This window comes from Staurois parvus, unplaced genomic scaffold (genome assembly GCF_062004578.1).
Source record: "Staurois parvus isolate SC_StPar_1 unplaced genomic scaffold, SC_StPar_1.0 ptg001736l, whole genome shotgun sequence".
In the NCBI taxonomy this organism is placed as follows: Eukaryota; Metazoa; Chordata; class Amphibia; order Anura; family Ranidae; genus Staurois; species Staurois parvus.
The window spans coordinates 62,475-83,197 of NW_028319532.1; the positions used below are offsets into that span (position 1 = coordinate 62,475).

Here is a 20,723-nt window from a genome sequence, read left to right on the forward strand (position 1 = left end):
AAAATCAACATAAACTGATATGAAAGAACAGCGAAATTCTGCCCAGAGTACCATCAAAGTCTTGTTTTATGGCTCTATGAGGGGAAAGTCTGTTTGGCCGAGATATTGTTTGGCCGAGATATTATAGCTCTGATATGGTCCACAGCTGGTAAACGCAGTAAGGGGGGGGGCTCTGTGTGTTCATGGGGGGGGGGGGTTACAGCACCAAGGTTATGGAGTAAAGAGCATCACCTAGAGCAGAGCATAGGTGACACCAGTGCACAAATCCATCACAGACAGTCTCGTGTTTCAGCCCACCACACCGATTTCTTCATAAAGAGACATGTTTCCTGTGTTATGATGATGCTGTCTACTGCTGACCACACATGCTACAATCAGATTGTACAATCTGCCCAGATTAGACTGAATTATACAGACATCTCACTGTGTGTGGTCACACAGGATCTCCTCTATAAAATATGGAACTGGATAAGCTGGAGGATTTCCATCGGACGCAGTGATGTGCATAGGGGGGGAGGGGATTGTATCATTGACGTTGTCGGCAGGATTGTGCCACCAGGATCCCGCTATTGTGTATTTCTGGGATGGGGGAGCGGGGAAGGGTAAACATCCTTACAATGAACTTCTGGGACACCTCTCCTATATCAGGACCTATTCACATTGTGGGGTTGTGGTAAGGTGTGTGAGGTACCACCAGGGGTGGGCTGACAACTCATGGGGCCCCCGGGCAATAAGGGATCATAGAGCCCCTGTGACCTCGCTCACACCCAAAAAAGCCTATGAAAAAGCCAATGAAAGGTACCAGGGGCATCTCATGGGACCCCTAATGACCCTGGGCCCTCGGGCAGTGCTTAAATGGTCAGTCCGCCTCTGGGTACCACAGTGTGTGGCAACGCATGTTATGTGTGATGTGCCGTGATGTGCCGGTATGTGCGTTGGTGCACTGCGGTGTCATTCATTCAGAAAAATCCCCTCCAATGCACGCTGCCAAGGAATAGTGTGCACACTATTTTTTTGGAGCGCACCACAACGCATGTCCATTGAAAGCTATAGCCTCCCTATAGTGTTTGCATTTTTTTGGAGGGAGGAAAGAGATTTGCAATGACACAGAATGCTCATACATTTGGGGGGGTGAGGGGCACTGTTTGGCATCTTCATCCTGGGTGCTAGCTGACCTTGTCCCGGCATTGCTGGCATCTCTACTGCAGTTGTGGCACCCCCCTCATCCCCACCCCCACCCCCACCTTGTCTCAGCAGTCCAGCAGTAGACAGGAGGACAGAACTCCTCCACCAGATCCTGCGCTTCTCCGTGCAGCTGTGGAGAGGCTCTTCTCTGCCCCACCCCTTCTCAGCAGTTGGCAGTAAAGAGGAGGACAGAACTCCTCCACCAGATCCTGCTCTTCTTCATGCAGCTGCAGAGAGGCTCGTCTCTGCCCCACCCCTTCTCAGCAGTTAGCAGTAGAGAGGAGGACACAACTCCTCCATCAGATCCTGCTCTTTTCATGCAGCTGCAGAGAGGCTCATCTTTTCGCCACCCCTTCTCAGCAGTTAGCAGTAGAGAGGAGGACACCACTCCTCCATCAGATCCTGCTCTTCTTCATGCAGCTGCAGAGAGGCTTGTCTCTGCCCAACCCCTTTTCAGCAGTTGGCAGTAAAGAGGAGGGCAGAGCTTCTCCACCAGATCCTGCACTTCTCCATGCAGCTGCAGAGAGGCTTGTCTCTGCCCAACCCCTTTTCAGCAGTTGGCAGTAAAGAGGAGGGCAGAGCTTCTCCACCAGATCCTGCACTTCTCCATGCAGCTGCAGAGAGGCTCCTCTCTGCCCCACCCCTTCTCAGCACTTGGCAGCAGGGAGGAGAACAGTACTCCTCCACCTGATCCTGCGCTTGTCCATGCAGCTGTGGAGAGGCTCCTCTCTGATCCACTGCATCTAAGCAGTTGGCAGTAGAGAGGACAGAACTCCTCCACCAGATCCCGCACTTTTCAATGCAGCTGTGTAGAGGCTCTTCTCTGCCCCACCTCTTCTCAGCAGTCGCCAGAGAGGAGGACAGATCTCCTTCTACAGATCCTGCACCTCTCTGTGCAGCTGCAGCACCCCCTCATCTCAGCATTCAGACCTCCTGTGGTCCTCCTCCAGACCTTGCACTTTCTGCTTCCCAGCTCTGCCCCGCCTTCCAGCACAAGGCAAGGGGGGGTGCACTGTTATGTAAGAGAGAGTGGGGCATTCTTGACTTCTGATAGGGGAGGAGGGGGGGGGGGTGCTCTGGACATCTAGTCTTACTGATACAACCGGGCCATTGAGGGCAACCATAGGCTGATGATGAAATTATGCATGACCCCCCCGAACTACAATATTACTTCTGGGTGGAGGTCAGGTGACATCAATTAGAATTGTGTCCTGTCTGAAAATTGTGGAATTCGCCATTGGCAAAGTATCAGCGAGTTCTGATGCCCGGGTCAGTGAAGAGGGAGGACAATGTTCATACATGGCACAAGCGGGTATTCATACAAGGCTGGCAGGGGCGTGGCCTCACATCATACAAGGCTGGCAGGAACGTGGCCTCACATCATACAGGGCTGGCAGGGGCGTGGCCTCACATCATACAAGGCTGGCAGGGGCATGGCCTCACATCATACAAGGCTGGCAGGAACGTGGCCTCACATCATACAGGGCTGGCAGGGGCGTGGCCTCACATCATACAAGGCTGGCAGGGGCGTGGCCTCACATCATACAAGGCTGGCAGGGGCGTGGCCTCACATCATACAAGGCTGGCAGGGGCATGGCCTCACATCACACAAGGCTTGGCAGGGGCGTGGCCTCACATCATACAAGGCTGGCAGGAGCGTGGCCTCACATCACACAAGGCTGGCAGGGGCGTGGCCTCACATCATAGAAGGCTGGCATAGGCGTGGCCTCACATCATACAAGGCTGGCATAGGCGTGGCCTCTCAGCACATTCCTACAGCTTATGCACTAAGCTTCGGGATAACAGAGATCTCACGGTCAACATACCGCGCGGTATGTGATGGGCGGCCGGCTTCTTGTCACCACCTGAAGTCATAATTCTGTGCTACTAAATAATCGCTGAGCAATATGCTGCCAATATTACACCCCCCTCCACCCAAAACCAGACCCAATCCATCACCAGACACTCACAGCTCTGGTGCCTCGGAATTCACTGCACACTGTGAGCTTCTCACAATGTGCATGACAAGTCAAACTGACCCCGCCTCATTTCCTGGTTGGAGGACGCCCAGCGTCAACTAGGCAAATGTTTACAAATATTTCGGCATTCTTGTGTTTATTTCTTTGGTTAGTATCGGTACGACACAAAAAAGTGGAGAAACATAAAGCCAAATCTGACACATTCCACCCAAAACCCCAAAAATGGACCGGACAAAATTATTGGCACCTTCTCAAAATCGTAAGAAATAATCGCATTCCAAGTCTGTGACGCTCCTGGAATTTGTCATTAAACTCCCCCGTATCCATGACCAGATGATGACAATATAGAAATCCCACCGACAACCAGGGACAATGGGGAAAAATGGCCTCCACCTTTCTGTTGGGTGTCTCTGTGTGCCACATGGAGCATGGGGGAGAGAAAGAACAGCAAAGAATTGTCTGAGGATTGGAGAACAATAATGGTGGAAAAGCATGGACAATCTCAAGGTAACAAGTCCATCTCCAGAGATCTTCGTGTTCCTGTTTCCACTGTGCGGAACATTGTCAAGAAGTTTACAGCTCATGGCACTGTAGCTGATCTCCCTGGACATGGACAAAAGAGAAAAATTGAGCAAAGATTGCAACGAAGGATTGTTGGAATGGTGGATAAAGAACCTCCATCAACTTCCAGACAAATCAAGCTGACCTTCAGGCACAGGGCGCAACTGTGTCCGCTCCCACTATACGTCGCCATCTGAATGAAAAGGGACGCTATGGTAGGAGACCCAGGAGGACCTCACTGCTGACACAGAAATATGGTAGGAGACCCAGGAGGACCCCACTGCTGACACAGAAATATGGTAGGAGACCCAGGAGGACCCCACTGCTGACACAGAAATATGGGAGGAGACCCAAGAGGACCCCACTGCTGACACAGAAATATGGTAGGAGACCCAGGAGGACCCCACTGCTGACACAGAAATATGGGAGGAGACCCAGGAGGACCCCACTGCTGACACAGAAATATGGGAGGAGACCCAGGAGGACCCCACTGCTGACACAGAAATATGGGAGGAGACCCAGGAGAACCCCACTGCTGACACAGAAGTATGAGAGGAGACCCAGGAGGACCCCACTGCTGACAGAAATATGGGAGGAGACCCAGGAGAACCCCACTGCTGACACAGAAATATGGAAGGAGACCCAGGAGGACCCCACTTCTGACACAGAAATATGGGAGAAGACCCAGGAGGACCCCACCGCTGACACAGAAATATGGGAGGAGTCCCAGGAGGACCTCACTGCTGACACAGAAATATGGTAGGAGACCCAGGAGGACCCCGCCGCTGACACAGAAATATGGGAGGAGACCCAGGAGGACCCCACTGCTGACACAGAAATATGGGAGGAGACCCAGGAGGACCCCACTGCTGACACAGAAATATGGGAGGAGACCCAGGAGGAACCCACTGCTGACACAGAAATATGGGAGGAGACCCAGGAGGACCCCACCGCTGACACAGAAATATGGTAGGAGGCCCAGGAGGACCCCACTGCTGACACAGAAATATGGTAGGAGGCCCAGGAGGACCCCACCGCTGACAGAGAAATATGGGAGGAGACCCAGGAGGACCCCACTGCTGACACAGAAATATGGGAGGAGATCCAGGAGGACCCCACTGCTGACACAGAAATAAGGGAGGAGACCCAGGAGGACCCCACTGCTGACACAGAAATATGGGAGGAGACCCAGGAGGACCCCACTGCTGACACAGAAATATGGGAGGAAACCCAGGAGGACCCCACCGCTGACACAGAAATATGGGAGGAGACCCAGGAGAACCCCACTGTTGACACAGAAATATGGGAGGAGATCCAGGAGGACCCCACCGCTGACACAGAAATATGGGAGGAGACCCAGGAGGACCCCACTGCTGACAGAAATATGGTAGGAGACCCAGGAGGACCCCACTGCTGACACAGAAATATGGGAGGAGACCCAGGAGGACCCCACTGCTGACACAGAAATATGGGAGGAGACCCAGGAGGACCCCACTGCTGACACAGAAACATATTGGAAGCCAGATTGGAGTTTGCCAAAACATACCTGAGAAAGCCAAAATCCTTTTGGGAGAATGTGCTGTGGACAGATGAAACAAAATAGCAGCTTTTTGGTAACTCCCATCATTCTACTGTTTTCAGAAAATGCAATGAGGCCTTTAAAGAAAAAAATCGAGTCCCTCCAGTCACACATGGTGGGGGGTCACTGATGTTTTGGGGTTGCTTTGCTGCTTCAGGTACTGGATGTCTTGGCCATGTGCATGGCATTATGAAATCTGAAGACTACCAAAGAATTCTGGGGTGCAATGTAGGGCCCAGTGTCAGAAAGTTGGGTCTCCTTCAGAGGTCATGGGTCTTCCAGCAGGACAATGACCCAAAGCACACGCCATAAAGCCCCCAGAAATGGCTTCAGACAAAGCTCTGGAGAGGACTGAACTAGCCAGCAATGAGTCCAGATCTCCATCCCATAGAGCTCCTGTGGAGAGATCTCAGGACAGCAGTTGAGAAAAGGAACCCTTCCAATCTGAGAGACCTGGAGCAGTTGGAGGAAGAAGAACGCTCCAAAATTTCAGTAGAGAGGTGGAAGAAACTCATTGCTTGCCAGTTCAGTCCTCTCCTCTTCCAGAACCATCAATGAGTTTCTTCCACCTCTCTACTGGAATTTTGGATCACTCTTCTTTCTCCAACTGCTCCAGGTCTCTCAGATTGGAAGGATTCCTTTCCCCAACTGCTTTTCTGAGATCTCTCCACAGGAGCTCTATGGGATTGAGGTCTGGACTCATTGCTGGCCAGTTCAGTCCTCTCCTCTTCCAGAACCATCAGTGAGTTTCTTCCACCTCTCTACTGGAATTTTGGATCACTCTTCTTTCTCCAACTGCTCCAGGTCTCTCAGATTGGAAGGATTCCTGTTCCCAACTGCTGTTCTGAGATCTCTCCACAGGAGCTCTATGGGATGGAGATCTGGACTCATTGCTGGCCAGTTCAGTCCTCTCCTCTTCCAGAACCATCAGTGAGTTTCTTCCACCTCTCTACTGGAATTTTGGATCACTCTTCTTTCTCCAACTGTTCCAGGTCTCTCAGATTGGAAGGATTCCTGTTCCCAACTGCTGTTCTGAGATCTCTCCACAGGAGCTCTATGGGATGGAGATCTGGACTCATTGCTTGCCAGTTCAGTCCTCTCTTCTTCGAGAACCATTGGGAAAAGGAACCCTTCCAATCTGAGAGACCTGGAGCAGTTGGAGAAAGAAGAGCGCTCCAAAATTTCAGTAGAGAGGTGGAAGAAACTCATTGCTGGCCAGTTCAGTCCCCTCCTCTTCCAGAACCATCAATGAGTTTCTTCCATCTCTCTACTGGAATTTTGGAGCGCTCTTCTTTCTCCAACTGCTCCAGGTCTCTCAGATTGGAAGGGTTCCTTTCCCCAACTGCTGTTCTGAGATCTCTCCACAGGAGCTCTATGGGATTGAGATCTGGACTCATTGCTGGCCAGTTCAGTCCTCTCCTCTTCTAGAACCATCAATGAGTTTCTTCCACCTCTCTACTGGAATTTTGGATCACTCTTCTTTCTCCAACTGCTCCTGGCCTCTCAGATTGGAAGGATTCCTGTTCCCAACTGCTGTTCTGAGATCTCTCCACAGGAGCTCTATGGGATGGAGATCTGGACTCATTGCTTGCCAGTTCAGTCCTCTCTTCTTCCAGAACCATCATTGAGTCCAGATCTCAATCCCATAGAGCTCCTGTGGAGAGATCTCAGAACATCAGTTGGGGAAAGGAACCCTTCTAATCTGAGAGACCTGGAGCAGTTGGAGAAAGAAGAGCGCTCCAAAATTCCAGTAGAGAGGTGGAAGAAACTCATCAATGGTTCAGGAAGCCATTGATTTCAGGTATTTTTTTTCCCAAGAAGTGGGCCACCAAATATTACATTGAGGGTGCCAATCATTTTGTCCGGTCCATTTTTGGGGTTTTGCGTGGCTTTTTGTTTCTCCACTTTTTTGTATCAAACCAATACAAACCAAAGAAAGAAAGAAACATGAGAACGCCGAAACATTTGTAATTGAACAGTTTTCTGGGCGCAGTGGTGCGTAATCTGACGGATTTCTGGCCATGACTGTAGGTGTCGAAGGAAAGAAGAGAGACACATCGATCGTTCCCGGAGCCTTGGTGCCCCCTTCCTCCCCACTCCAGTGAATGGTACCGCTCCTCCGCGCTCTTTGTGATATTGACACACAGCAATAATAATAATAATAATATGAGCAGATTACAGAGTCGCCAGCCCTGCCAAGAAAAACACGCAGCAATAAACCGCTAACAGAAGCAAGAAAAAACAGCCAGGGTGCCAGGACTCCACCCAGAACACCAACAGGGCACCTCTACTGGAGACGTCCAATTCTGCTGCGGAGAGACCGCGAACAATCGGCACCGCTGGCACACCCAAAAGTCAGGAGGTCATTGTAGAACTTCTTGCCAGATGAAAGCTGAAATCAGGCTGGCAGTGGGAGTGGCAGCTCTGTGGGCTGAAGGTGGAGGAGGTTTATTATTGGGCAGTTATGAACAGGAGGAGGGGCCTGGGTATGGAGTGAGCTGTACGCTATGTCACCCCCCCCCCCGACTGATGCGGGTGTTTGGCGCTGTTTATAGGTTTCCACCAGGGGCGGACTGACAACTCATGGGGCCCCCGGATAATAGGGGATCATGGAGCCCCTGTGTCCTCGCCCGCATTCAAACCACTCCCAAAAAGCCTATGAAAGGTACCAGGGGCATGTCATCATGGGGCCCCCGGACAGTAGGGGATCATGGGGCCCCTGCCCTCACCCAAACTCAAACCACTCCCAAAAAAGCCTATGAAAGGTACCAGGGGAATGTCATGGGGCCCCCAACTGACCCTGGGCCCTCGGGCAGTGCCCGAGTGTCTGAATGGTCAGTCCGCCCCTGGTTTCCATTGTCTCTGTCCTGGGGCAGATTACATCCAATTGTCCCCACATTCACCCTCCGGGGCAAATAGCCTGAGGATGGTGAAGCACATGGGGGAAAACTCACTCAAACTCCATGCAGACAGGGTCCTGGTTTGAAGAGAAGGCAGGACCGCAGTGAGTCCCTCAGAACAGGTGCACAACGCACACCATAATGCATGCCTGCTGGTATGGTACCAAAAACAGGACTCCACCCAGAACACCAACAGGGCACCTCTACTGGAGACTTCCATTCTGCTGCTGAGAGAAAACCAACAATCGGCACCGCTGGCACACCCACTGCTGCTTCAACAGTCAGGAGATCATTGTAGAACTTCTTTCCAGATGAAAGCTGAAATCAGGCTGGCAGTGGGAGCGTCAGCTCTGTGGGTGGGGCCTCGGTATGGAGTGTGCTGTACTCTATGTCACCCCCCCCCCCCCCGACTGATGCGGGTGTTTGGCTCTGTTTATAGGTTTCCACTGTCTCTGTCCCGGGGCAGATGACATCCAATTGTCCCCACATTCACCCTCTGGGGCAAAGAGCCTGACCCTGGGATGGTGGAGCACATGGAGGAAAACTCACACAAACTCCATGCAGACAGGGTTCTGGTGGGAAGTGAAAGCAGGACCGCAGTGAAGGCATGAAAGGCGCTCCCTGATATGAGGCTGTAATTACCAGGGAGTGGGACCGTGGAGGAACGCAGCACTGAATGGGGTGCTGCTGGGGTATTCTGGAGGGTCTATTGTTGCTGCAGGGGATCTATTATTGTTGTAGGGCGGCTTTTGTTTGCCTGGAAGGTCTACTGTTGCTGGTACGGGATCTGTTGTTACTAGGGGGTCTTATGGTGCTGGGGAGGTCAATTGTTGCTGCAATGGATCTACTGTTGAGGGAGAGGTCTATTGATACTGGCTGCTGGGAGATTTATTGTTGCTGGCGGGGGTCTTATGGTGCTGAGGTGGATCTATTGTTGCTGGTTGGGTATTTTGTTGCAGGGGATCTATTGTTGCTGGTTGGGGGTCTTTTGTTTGCATGGGAGGTCTATTGTTGCTGGTGGGGATCTTTTGTTGCTGGGGGGTCTTATGCTGCTGGGGGTCAACTGCTGCTATGATTGAACTACTTTTGCTGCTGCAATGGATCTACTGTTGAGGGAGGGGTCTATTGATACTGGCTGCTGGAAGAACTATTGTTGCTGTTGGGGATCTGTTGTTGCTGGGGTGGAGATATTGTTGCTGGTTGGGTATTTTGTTGGAGTTGGGTCTATTGTTGCTTGTGGGGGTCTATTGTTGTGGGGAAGCCTATTGTTTTCCTAGGAGGTCTATTGTTGTTACTGGAGATCTAGTGTTGCTGGGGTGTCCTATGTTGCTGGGAGATTCAATTGCTGCTGGGATAGATCTACTATTGAGAGAGGGGTCAATCGATACTGGCTGCTGGAAGATCTATTGTTGCTGGTGGGGTGTTTTGTTGCAGGGGGCTATTGTTGCTGGTGGTGGTCTATTGTTGTGGGGGCCTGTTGTTTGGCTGGAAGGTCTATTGTTGGTGGGGTGTTTTGTTGCAGGGGGCTATTGTTGCTGGTGGGAGTCTATTGTTTGGCTGGAAGATCTATTGTTGCTGGTGGGGTGTTTTGTTGCAGGGGGCTATTGTTGCTGATGTGGGTCTATTGTTGTGGGAGTCTATTGTGTGGCTGGAAGGTCTATTGTTGATGCTGGGATGTTTTGTTACAAGGGGGTATTGTTGCTGGTGGGGGTCTATTGTTTGGCTGGAAGATCTATTGTTGCTGGTGGGGTGTTTTGTTGCAAGGGGCTATTGTTGCTGGTGGGGGTCTATTGTTTGGCTTAATGATCTATCGTTGCTGGTGGGGTGTTTTTTTTGCAGGGGGCTATTGTTGCTGGTGGGGGTCTATTGTTTGGCTGGACGATCTATCGTTGCTGGTGGGGTGTTTTGTTGCAAGGGGCTATTGTTGCTGGTGGGGGTCTATTATTTGGCTGGAAGATCTATTGTTGCTGGTGGGGTGTTTTGTTGCAGGGGGCTATTGTTGCTGGTGGGGGTCTATTGTTTGGATGGAAGATCTATCGTTGCTGGTGGGGTGTTTTGTTGCAGGGGACTATTGTTGCTGGTGGGGGTCTATTGTTTGGCTGAAAGATCTATCGTTCCTAGTGGGGTGTTTTTTTTGCAGGGGCTGTTGTTGTTGGTGGGGGTCTATTGTTTGGCTGGAAGATCTATCGTTGCTGGTGGGGTGTTTTTTTTGCAGGGGGCTGTTGTTGCTGGTGGGAGTCTATTGTTGTACGAGTCTATTGTTTGGCTGGAAGGTCTATTGTTGTTGGTGGGGAATCTGTTGTTGCCAGGGCTTCAATTGCTGCTGGGATGGGTCTACTGTTGAGGGAGGGGCCTATTGATACTGGCTGCTGGGAGATCTATTGTTGCTGGTAGGGAATTTTGTTGCCGAGGGTCTGTTGTTGCTGGGGAAGGTCTATTGTTCCTGGGAGAGCTCTCGTTGCTGGGAAGGATCTATTGTTGCTGATGGGGATCTATTGTTCCGGGGTGCCTTTCTTATTATCAATATCAAATTCCATACAAGTGACGTAGCTCCGCAAAATGATACTTGCTTCTTTAAAAGGGGCGGTACTGGGAGGTGGGTAGGGGGTGGGACCAAGGGATGGTGCTCGGAGGTGGGCAGGGGGTGGAGACAAGGGGGGGTTATCTACACCTATTCTCTGAGGGTGAAAAAAAAAGTCTTGGTAATTACACCTCTGCATTTTGAATGACCCCCCCCCCCCCCCACACACACACACACACAGGAATCCTGAGCTTGTCCAGAGGAAATATTTCACATCCATAGTCTCCGGATAGGAGACGTGATCTACAGGAGGGTTCTGCTCATGCTCAGTCTCACCGTCAGTTCGCTGCCAACCACATCATCCTCCCAGCCGTATCGATACCGCCGTGCCAATGATCTGCCGCTGTGACATCAGAGGCCTGGCTGAGCGCCGGGTGACTCTGCTGTGACACCGGATACTCTCTGATATTTTGTAACAATCGGATTCTCTATATGTATCCGAGAGGAGAAACCATGAATCACGTTTCCTCACCCTGCGATCACGGCGACGCCTACGGGAAAGTGACTCCTGGCATGACTTTCACGCATTTTTGGGCTGAAGGAATGCATGCAACACTGCCATGCGTGCGTTGTGGCACTGCGGTGACGTTCATTCGTAATGGCGTCCCAACGCACCTTGCATGGTAACGCCTTACCTGCTTTTCACCTGCGCCTTTTTTTGGGGGGGGGGGGCTAAGAAGTCAAGAACACAACGCACAAGTGACGCACAATAATGCACTTTGTGTAAATTATTATTATACAGGATTTATATATATTATTATTATACAGGATTTATGGCGCCAACAGTTTGCTCAGCACTTTACAATATAATGGGAGACAATACAGCAACAATACAGTTCTATACAAGAGGGATAGGAGGGCCCTGATCCTGGGAGCTTACAATCTAAGAGGGAGGGGCTAGTGGTACAAAAGGTAGTAACTGTGGGGGATGGAGTGGTAGGAGGAATAGAAGTTTCCATTATTAGCTGAGTCAGGAGGGCACAGTACTGGGATCAGGAGGGCACAGTACTGGGATCAGGAGGGCACAGTGCTGGGATCAGGAGGGCACAGTACAGGGGTCAGGAGGGCACAGTACTGGGATCAGGAGGGCACAATGTGGGGGGAGTCAGGAGGGCACAGTACAGGGGGAGTCAGAAGGGCACAGTACTGGGATCAGGAGGGCACAGTACAGGGGTCAGGAGGGCACAGTACTGGGATCAGGAGGGCACAGTGCAGGGGGAGTCAGGAGGGCACAGTACTGGGATCAGGAGAGCACAATGTGGGGGGAGTAAGGAGGGCACAGTACAGGGGGAGTCAGGAGGGCACAGTACTGGGATCAGGAGGGCACAGTACTGGGATCAGGAGGGCACAGTACAGGGGGAGTCAGGAGGGCACAGTACAGGGGGGGAGTAAGGAGGGCACAGTACAGGGGGAGTCAGGAGGGCACAGTACTGGGATCAGGAGGGCACAGTACTGGGATCAGGAGGGCACAATGTGGGGGGAGTAAGGAGGGCACAGTACAGGGGGAGTCAGGAGGGCACAGTACAGGGGGGGAGTCAGGAGGGCACAGTACAGGGGTTAGGAGGGTACGGTATGGGGGGAGTCAGGAGAGCACAATACTGGCATCAGGAAGGCACAGTGCAGGGGAGTCAGGAGAGCACAGTACGGGGGGAGCAGGGGTGGACTGACAACTCATGGGGCCCCCGGGCAATAGGGGATCATGGGGCCCCTGTGTCCTTGCCCAAACTCAAAAAAGCCTATGAAAAAGGTACCAGGGCATCTCATGGGGCCCCCTACTGACCCCGGGCCCTCGGGCAGTGCCCGAGTTTCCAAATGGTCAGTCCGCCCCTGGGGGGGAGTCAGGAGGGCACAGTACAGGGGGAGTCAAGAGGGCACAGTACAGGGGGAGTCAGGAGGGCACAGTACAGGGGGGGAGTCAGGAGGGCACAGTACAGGGGTTAGGAGGGTACAGTACAGGGGGAGTCAGGAGTGCACAGTACAGGGGGAGTCAGGAGTGCACAGTACAGGGGGAGTCAGGAGTGCACAGTACAGGGGGAGTCAGGAGGGCACAGTACAGGGGGAGTCAGGAGTGCACAGTACAGGGGGAGTCAGGAGGGCACAGTACAGGGGGAGTCAGGAGGGCACAGTACAGGGGGAGTCAGGAGTGCACAGTACAGGGGGGTCAGGAGGGCACAGTACGGGGGGAGTCAGGAGGGCACAGTACAGGGGGGTCAGGAGGGCACAGTACGGGGGGAGTCAGGAGGGCACTGTACAGGGGGGAGTCAGGAGGGCACAGTACAGGGGGAGTCAGGAGGGCACAGTACGGGGGGAGTCAGGAGGGCACAGTACAGGGGGGGTCAGGAGGGCACAGTACAGGGGGGGTCAGGAGGGCACAGTACAGGGGGGGTCAGGAGGGCACAGTACAGGGGGGGTCAGGAGGGCACAGTACAGGCTTAGTAAAAAGCGTGACTGTCACAGCTCCGGGACAGTTGGCAAGTACGATGTAATGCAAGATTACCATGGGGCCCCCAGGCACCTGGGTATGCCTCTACCTGACTAGAGTGGCGGGGGAGTACAGGGAAGGAGAGTATGTACTGCTGGGGAGGGAAGTTAAGTTCACATGAAATATATTCTCCAGCCAAAACTGAACACAGAGCCCCCACTTAGAGCTGCATTGCTCCCCCTAGACATGAATATACTGCGACGTCCACCCCGCCCCCTCTGCTGGCCGTCTGTCTCCTCCACCCATAACTGACAGATGTGATTGGAAGAGGGTGGAGGAATGCTGGCAGTAATGATCGCAGTGTTCAGGGTATGTCTCCAACTCATCACGGATATCAGCCACTGACACCATGTCACCACAAATCACCATCAGACTTAATGAAGGAATTAGAAAGGTAATCAGATATGGAGATTGGATGTTTGCAGACAAGTAATGATTTATGGGACAGATGACACAAATGTCTCCACCCTGAACAGGAAGGCATTTAAACAGCACAATATGCTCCATTTCTTTTCTAATAGTAAACAATGGGAAGTCCCCTGCCTGCTCCTCAGAGGTGGTCCCCCTGCAGGTCACATGATCCCAAAGTTTCCTATACAGTAGTATAATCTATGACATCATCAGACGAGGGTGGGGGGGTATATGCGGTGTATGGACCTGGGCTTTTGTTAGAAACCACGGGGCCCCATACAGCCAACCTGACAGGCCCCCCCCCCCCCAAAAAAAAAATAACACTGTTTATGGCAGTTATGAATGAACACAGTTATGAATGAACACAGTGAGTGATTGGTACAGATTACTCATTGTGTTCTTTCAGGAAAGGAAGAGGGCTGGTAAATGTGATATTTACTGGACCCTTCCCCCACTCTCCATCCTGAAGGATCCTATTGTGTGCTTGCAGCTGTCGGTGGGAAGGAGAGCACTGTGGGGGCACACAGGGGGGCCTGGGCAGCAGGGGGAAACTTATGGTGCACAGGGAGGGTGATGGGTGAGGTGGGGGGGGGGGGCAATTACTGGAACCGATCCCCTGTATGGTTTTTTCTGCAGCAGCTGAAAACCAGTGGGAGGGAGAGGAGAAGAAGCCGGCTTTCAGCTGCTGCAGGGAGAGCCATACAGGGGATCAGTTCCAGTAATTACCCCCTTGATGTGCCGATCACCCCCCCGCCCATGTCCGATTCACCCAGCTGCCTGGGCCCCTCTGCTAGCCTGGGCCCCGTACAGGAGGACTGGTGGTACCCCCTTGTCTGCAGCCCTGCTGGTGACATCACAATTGGAACGATATCCGTAATCCGTATTTCCTAATGTTATTAATCACACGTCTATGACAACGTCACACCCTCCGCACTCCGGTATTAACCCCTTCATGACCTACGCACCAGAGACACGCTCTACATTTCTGTTTATCTGGCAGTATATGCGGGGAGAGGTGGGTGGGCATTCACTGGCCTCCCAGAACTGTAACCGAGCTGTCACTGACAGCTTGTGGTCACTCACTGATGACTGGGAGCCAACAGGCATTGAATTCAATGACGTCACCACTGTGCAGCCAATCATAGCGTGTCATAGTGCTCCAAGATCAGGCGCCATGTCTACTGGCTCTGGGCACCACAGCCCAATAAAGGCACCCACTCTGTGCGACGTATTAGGGGTTAAAAAAAATTAAAAACTTTTTTTACTTTTCTGGTTGTTTTTAACTAACTTATGCAGATGGAAGCGCTTCCCTTTTATCTGAAATAGATCTGATAAAAAGGAACAATGTATCTCTCTATCTCCCGTCTGATCAATGTTTATAAACAATGTTACTTTGTATCTCTCCATCTCCCGTCTGATTGATGTTTATAAACAATGTGACTTTGTATCTCTATCTCCCGTCTGATCGATGTTTATAAACAATGTTACTTTGTATCTCTCTATCTCCCGTCTGATCGATGTTTATAAACAATGTTACTTTGTATCTCTTTATCTCCCGTCTGATCGATGTTTATAAACAATGTTACTTTGTATCTCTATCTCCCGTCTGATCGATGTTTATAAACAATGTTACTTTGTATCTCTATCTCCCGTCTGATCGATGTTTATAAACAATGTTACTTTGTATCTCTCTATCTCCCGTCTGATCGATGTTTATAAACAATGTTACTTTGTATCTCTTTATCTCCCGTCTGATCGATGTTTATAAACAATGTTACTTTGTATCTCTATCTCCCGTCTGATCGATGTTTATAAACAATGTTACTTTGTATCTCTATCTCCCGTCTGATCGATGTTTATAAACAATGTTACTTTGTATCTCTCTATCTCCCGTCTGATCGATGTTTATAAACAATGTTACTTTGTATCTCTATCCCCCATCTAATCGATGTTTGTAAACAATGTTACTTTGTATCTCTCTATCTCCCGTCTGATCGATGTTTATAAACAATGTTACTTTGTATCTCTCTATCTCCCGTCTGATCGATGTTTATAAACAATGTTACTTTGTTTCTCTCCCGTCTGATCGATGTTTATAAACAATGTTACTTTGTATCTCTCTATCTCCTGTCTGATCGATGTTTATAAACAATGTTACTTTGTATCTCTATCTCCCGTCTGATCGATGTTTATAAACAATGTTACTTTGTATCTCTATCTCCCGTCTGATCGATGTTTATAAACAATGTTACTTTGTATCTCTATCTCCCGTCTGATCGATGTTTATAAACAATGTTACTTTGTATCTCTATCTCCCGTCTGATCGATGTTTGTAAACAATGTTACTTTGTATCTCTCTATCTCCTGTCTGATCGGTGTTTATAAACAATGTTACTTTGTATCTCTCTATCTCCCGTCTGATCGATGTTTATAAACAATGTTACTTTGTATCTCTCTATCTCCCGTCTGATCGATGTTTATAAACAATGTTACTTTGTATCTCTCTATCTCCCGTCTGATCGATGTTTATAAACAATGTTACTTTGTATCTCTCCATCTCCTGTATGGCCAGTCTAGTGATTTACACACCTCTGCCAACAGCACAGCCATGAAGATCACTCCACCACATCCTACTTTGTTGTCCGTTTAGCAGGCTGGAGGCAGAGCGGTGACACAGGAAGCCGAATTGCTACACCAGGAAATAAATGTGTCACCACTCCAGCCATGTGACCACATCAGACCACCAATAGATCCTACAAGGGTACCCCCAGAGCCCCCCCATCCCCCAGCCCCCCCTCCCCAATCATCAACTGCTCACAAAAAAATCCCGCTGGGTTGGCTCAGCATTTCTCCACCATCAACTGAAGACAAATCCACATGTTCACACCTACCAGTCACTTCAAGATGTGGGAACCCCTCCTGGCAATCCACAAACTCTCTGCGCTTCACTCAAATATCAGAAATAAAGAGAAAGGCGAAGTTACCTGACCTGCTGCGGGTGGCGGCTCCTGTGGGCGAGGCTGCGCGGTGCTGCACGGCGGAGAGCAGGCTGGAGCCCGGTCCTGTCAGGAACTGTGAAAGTGGGAAAGTGATTAGTACACGAGAGCAGCGAGGATTTATCACACACGATAATGACATTCTTTTCCTCTTTCATAATTAATTGCTCCGCCTGTAACTGGGAGTGTGCCAGAAACCACAAGAGGAGAATCGCAAGTGTGGAGGACGCTACACACGGGAAACGGTACCACGGCCAATCAGAAGAGTCGCTGGGAACACAAAAACGATGTATGCAGAGAAGGGAAAACAGCAATGAACCTAAAAGAGATGAATGGAGAACAATTGTAGGCGGAGCACGCGTAGGACAATCGCTGGGAAAGGAATCCTGTGTGTGGCCGGCATAGACGGGTCCAAAATCGGCCGATTTTTTGGTCGGAAAAAAAAATTGCCTGATTTTTGTACCATTATTGGGTTAATTGGTCAGCCGTTTTTCGGGGTTTTTGCACATTTTTTTTATCGGGCATGTTGGAAAATTCATGGTCGATTTTCCCAGCAATGATGGGAAAATCGGGAAGAAGAAGAGGAAGAAAGAAGAAAGAAGAAGAAGAAGAAGAAAGAAGAAAAAGAAGAAAGAAGAAGAAGAAGTAGAAGAAAGAAGAAGAAAGAAGAAGAAGAAGATGAAGAAGAAAGAAGATGAAGAAGATGAAGAAGAAAAGAGGAAGAAGAAGAAGAAAGAAGAAAGAAGAAGAAGAGGAAGAAGAAGAAGAAAGAAGAAAGAAGAAGAAGAAAGAAGAAAGAAGAAGGAAGAAGAAGAAAGAAGAAGAAGAAAGAAGAAGGAAGAAGGAAGAAGAAGAAGAAGAAAGAAGAAGAGGAAAGAAGAAAGAAGAGGAAGGAGAAAGAGGAAAGAAGAGGAAGAAGAAAGAAGAAAGAAGAAGAAGAAGAAGCAAGAAGAAGGAAGAAGAAGGAGAAGAAGAAGGAGAAGAAGAAGAAGAAAGAAGAAGAGGAAAGAGGAAAGAAGAAAGAAGAGGAAGGAGAAAGAAGAAAGAAGAGGAAGAAGAAAGAAGAAAGAAAATCGGCCGATTTTTTGGTCGGAAAAAAAAATTGCCTGATTTTTGTACCATTATTGGGTTAATTGGTCAGCCGTTTTTCGGGGTTTTTGCACATTTTTTTTATCGGGCATGTTGGAAAATTCATGGTCGATTTTCCCAGCAATGATGGGAAAATCGGGAAGAAGAAGAGGAAGAAAGAAGAAAGAAGAAGAAGAAGAAAGAAGAAAAAGAAGAAAGAAGAAGAAGAAGTAGAAGAAAGAAGAAGAAAGAAGAAGAAGAAGATGAAGAAGAAAGAAGATGAAGAAGATGAAGAAGAAAAGAGGAAGAAGAAGAAGAAAGAAGAAAGAAGAAGAAGAGGAAGAAGAAGAAGAAAGAAGAAAGAAGAAAGAAGAAGGAAGAAGAAGAAAGAAGAAGAAGAAAGAAGAAGGAAGAAGGAAGAAGAAGAAGAAGAAAGAAGAAGAGGAAAGAAGAAAGAAGAGGAAGGAGAAAGAGGAAAGAAGAGGAAGAAGAAAGAAGAAAGAAGAAGAAGAAGAAGCAAGAAGAAGGAAGAAGAAGGAGAAGAAGAAGGAGAAGAAGAAGAAGAAAGAAGAAGAGGAAAGAGGAAAGAAGAAAGAAGAGGAAGGAGAAAGAAGAAAGAAGAGGAAGAAGAAAGAAGAAAGAAAATCGGCCGATTTTTTGGTCGGAAAAAAAAATTGCCTGATTTTTGTACCATTATTGGGTTAATTGGTCAGCCGTTTTTCGGGGTTTTTGCACATTTTTTTTATCGGGCATGTTGGAAAATTCATGGTCGATTTTCCCAGCAATGATGGGCAAATCGGGAAGAAGAAGAGGAAGAAAGAAGAAAGAAGAAGAAGAAGAAAGAAGAAGAAAGAAGAAAGAAGAAAGAAGAGGAAGAGGAAAGAAGAAGAAGAAAGAAGAAGAAGAAGAAAGAAGAAGAAGAGGAAAGAAGAAGAAGAAAGAAGAAGAAGAAGAAGAAGAAGAAGAAAGAAGAAGATGAAGAAGAAAAGAGGAAGAAGAAGAAAGAAGAAAGAAGAAAGAAGAAGAAGAAGAAGAAGAAGAAAGAAGAAAGAAGAAGAAGAAAGAAGAAGGAAGAAGAAGTAGAAAGAAGAAGGAAGAAGAAGAAGAAGAAAGAAGAAGAGGAAAGAAGAAAGAAGAGGAAGGAGAAAGAGGAAAGAAGAGGAAGAAGAAAGAAGCAGAAGAAGAAGAAAGAAGAAGAAGAAGAAGCAAGAAGAAAGAAGATGGAAGAAGAAGGAGAAGAAGAAGAAGAAAGAAGAAGAGGAAAGAGGAAAGAAGAAAGAAGAGGAAGGAGAAAGAAGAAAGAAGAGGAAGAGGAAGAAGAAAGAAGAAAGAAGCAGAAGAAGAAGAGGAAGAAAGAAGAAGAAGCAAGAAGAAAGAAGAGGAAGGAGAAAGAAGAAAGAAGAAAGAAGCAGAAGAAGAAGAAAGAAGAGGAAGAAAGAAGAAGAAAGAAAGAGAAGAAAGAAAGAAGAAGAAAGGAGAAAGAAGCAAGAAGAAGTAAAAAGGAAGAAGAAGAAGACTATTATATTTTATATGAAAAATCTTGCAGTTGCAACAATGTATCCACTTGTATCCGAATAAAAACATCTGCATCTGAAGTGGATACAATTGGATACATTGTTGCGACTTTTTATATAAAATATAATAGCGGACTGGAATTCTTAGGGACAGAAGTAATTATGGGGTTAATGCCGGCCGTAGCCAGGACCAAAATCAGCAGATATTTTTACCGTTGGTGGTAAATTCGAACGAATTTTTTTTTTTTTTTTTAAAAACAACCGGTTTTCGACCCATCTATGGCCTTCTTTAAGGGCCACTTCACACTCCATGCATTTCAGTTGCTTTTTTTCTGCATCCAAAACGCACAGAAAGTAGGTGAAATGGTGGTCAGTGTCATAGTTCACATCAGTGCTTGCAGTTCCAGTGCGTTCCGGGTGCAGAAAAAAAAGTAGAACAGTCTGCATTTTTCCTGCACAGAACTGTACTGGAACGCAGTAAAACGCATCAAAAATGCACATGTCTCTATATACATTGAAGAAAAAAGAGAGAGAGAAAACAATTAACTGGAATGCATCCAAAACGCACAGACAGTAGGTGATATGGTTGTCAATATCATAGTTCACATCAGTGCTTGCAGTTCCAGTGCGTTCCGGATGCAGAAAAAAAAAGTATAACAGGCTGCATTTTTCCTGCACAGAACTGCACTGGAACGCGGAAAAACGCATAAAAAACGCACCGCAATGCACCAAAAACACACATGTCCCTATTTGAATTGAAGAGAAAGAGAGGGGAAAAAATGAACTGGAATGCATCAAAAACGCACTGGAACGCGTCAAAAAGGCGTCAAACATGAATGCGGAAATGCATCCGAAACGCATCTGGACTGCGTTTCTATAGTGTGAACCGGCCCTGAAGGAAACCTTTGTTCTATCATTATAACAATTAATAATAACCAGTATCTGCGTATGTCTAGGTTCACACTTGTGCGTTTTCCATTGCGTTTTTCAGAAACGCACAGCAGTCCATTTACCATGATTTTCCATAGGACGGGTTCACACCTCCGTGATTTCACCCCGGTGCGTTTTATAGAAAGGGTCAGCCCGGGTTCACACTGATGCGGTGCGGCATATCGCATGTGATTCGCACATGAACTGCACCGCATTTCCTGTGCCAATCACAGGCGCTTTCTGTGCGGTGCGATTTCAGCTGTACATTTTCTATGGCTCAAATCGCACCGTATCGGCACCAACAAAGCGCAGGACCCTTTTATGGTCCGCACCAGAATCGGATCGCATGGGCGTGAACGCCCATGCGATCCGATTCTGCACATCGCTACGCATTTTGCGAGCTGATTTCGGGGTGTTGTTAACTTATAATCAGGGCGGACTAACAACTCATGGGGCCCCGGGCAATAGGGGATCATGGGGCCCCTGTGTCCTTGCCCCACCCAAAAAAAGCCTATGTAAAAGCCAATGAAAGGTACC

The 20,723-nt window shown here is 48.8% G+C and overlaps 1 protein-coding gene across 2 annotated transcripts in view; it reads right to left on the reverse strand.

Moving 5' to 3' along the window:
- The window catches only part of EPPK1 (epiplakin 1), a 72,027-nt gene extending 55,284 nt beyond the window's left edge, over window positions 1–16,743 (reverse strand). Inside the window, exon 1 of one of the 2 annotated variants that reach the window (XM_089663642.1) lies at window positions 16,668–16,743. The gene's annotated coding sequence lies outside the window, so the exon portion shown is untranslated. Of the gene's footprint in view, window positions 1–16,662 lie in introns of both variants that reach the window. The other variant, XM_089663641.1, reaches the window with a different exon arrangement.
- Between the last annotated feature and the right edge of the window lie 3,980 nt (window positions 16,744–20,723).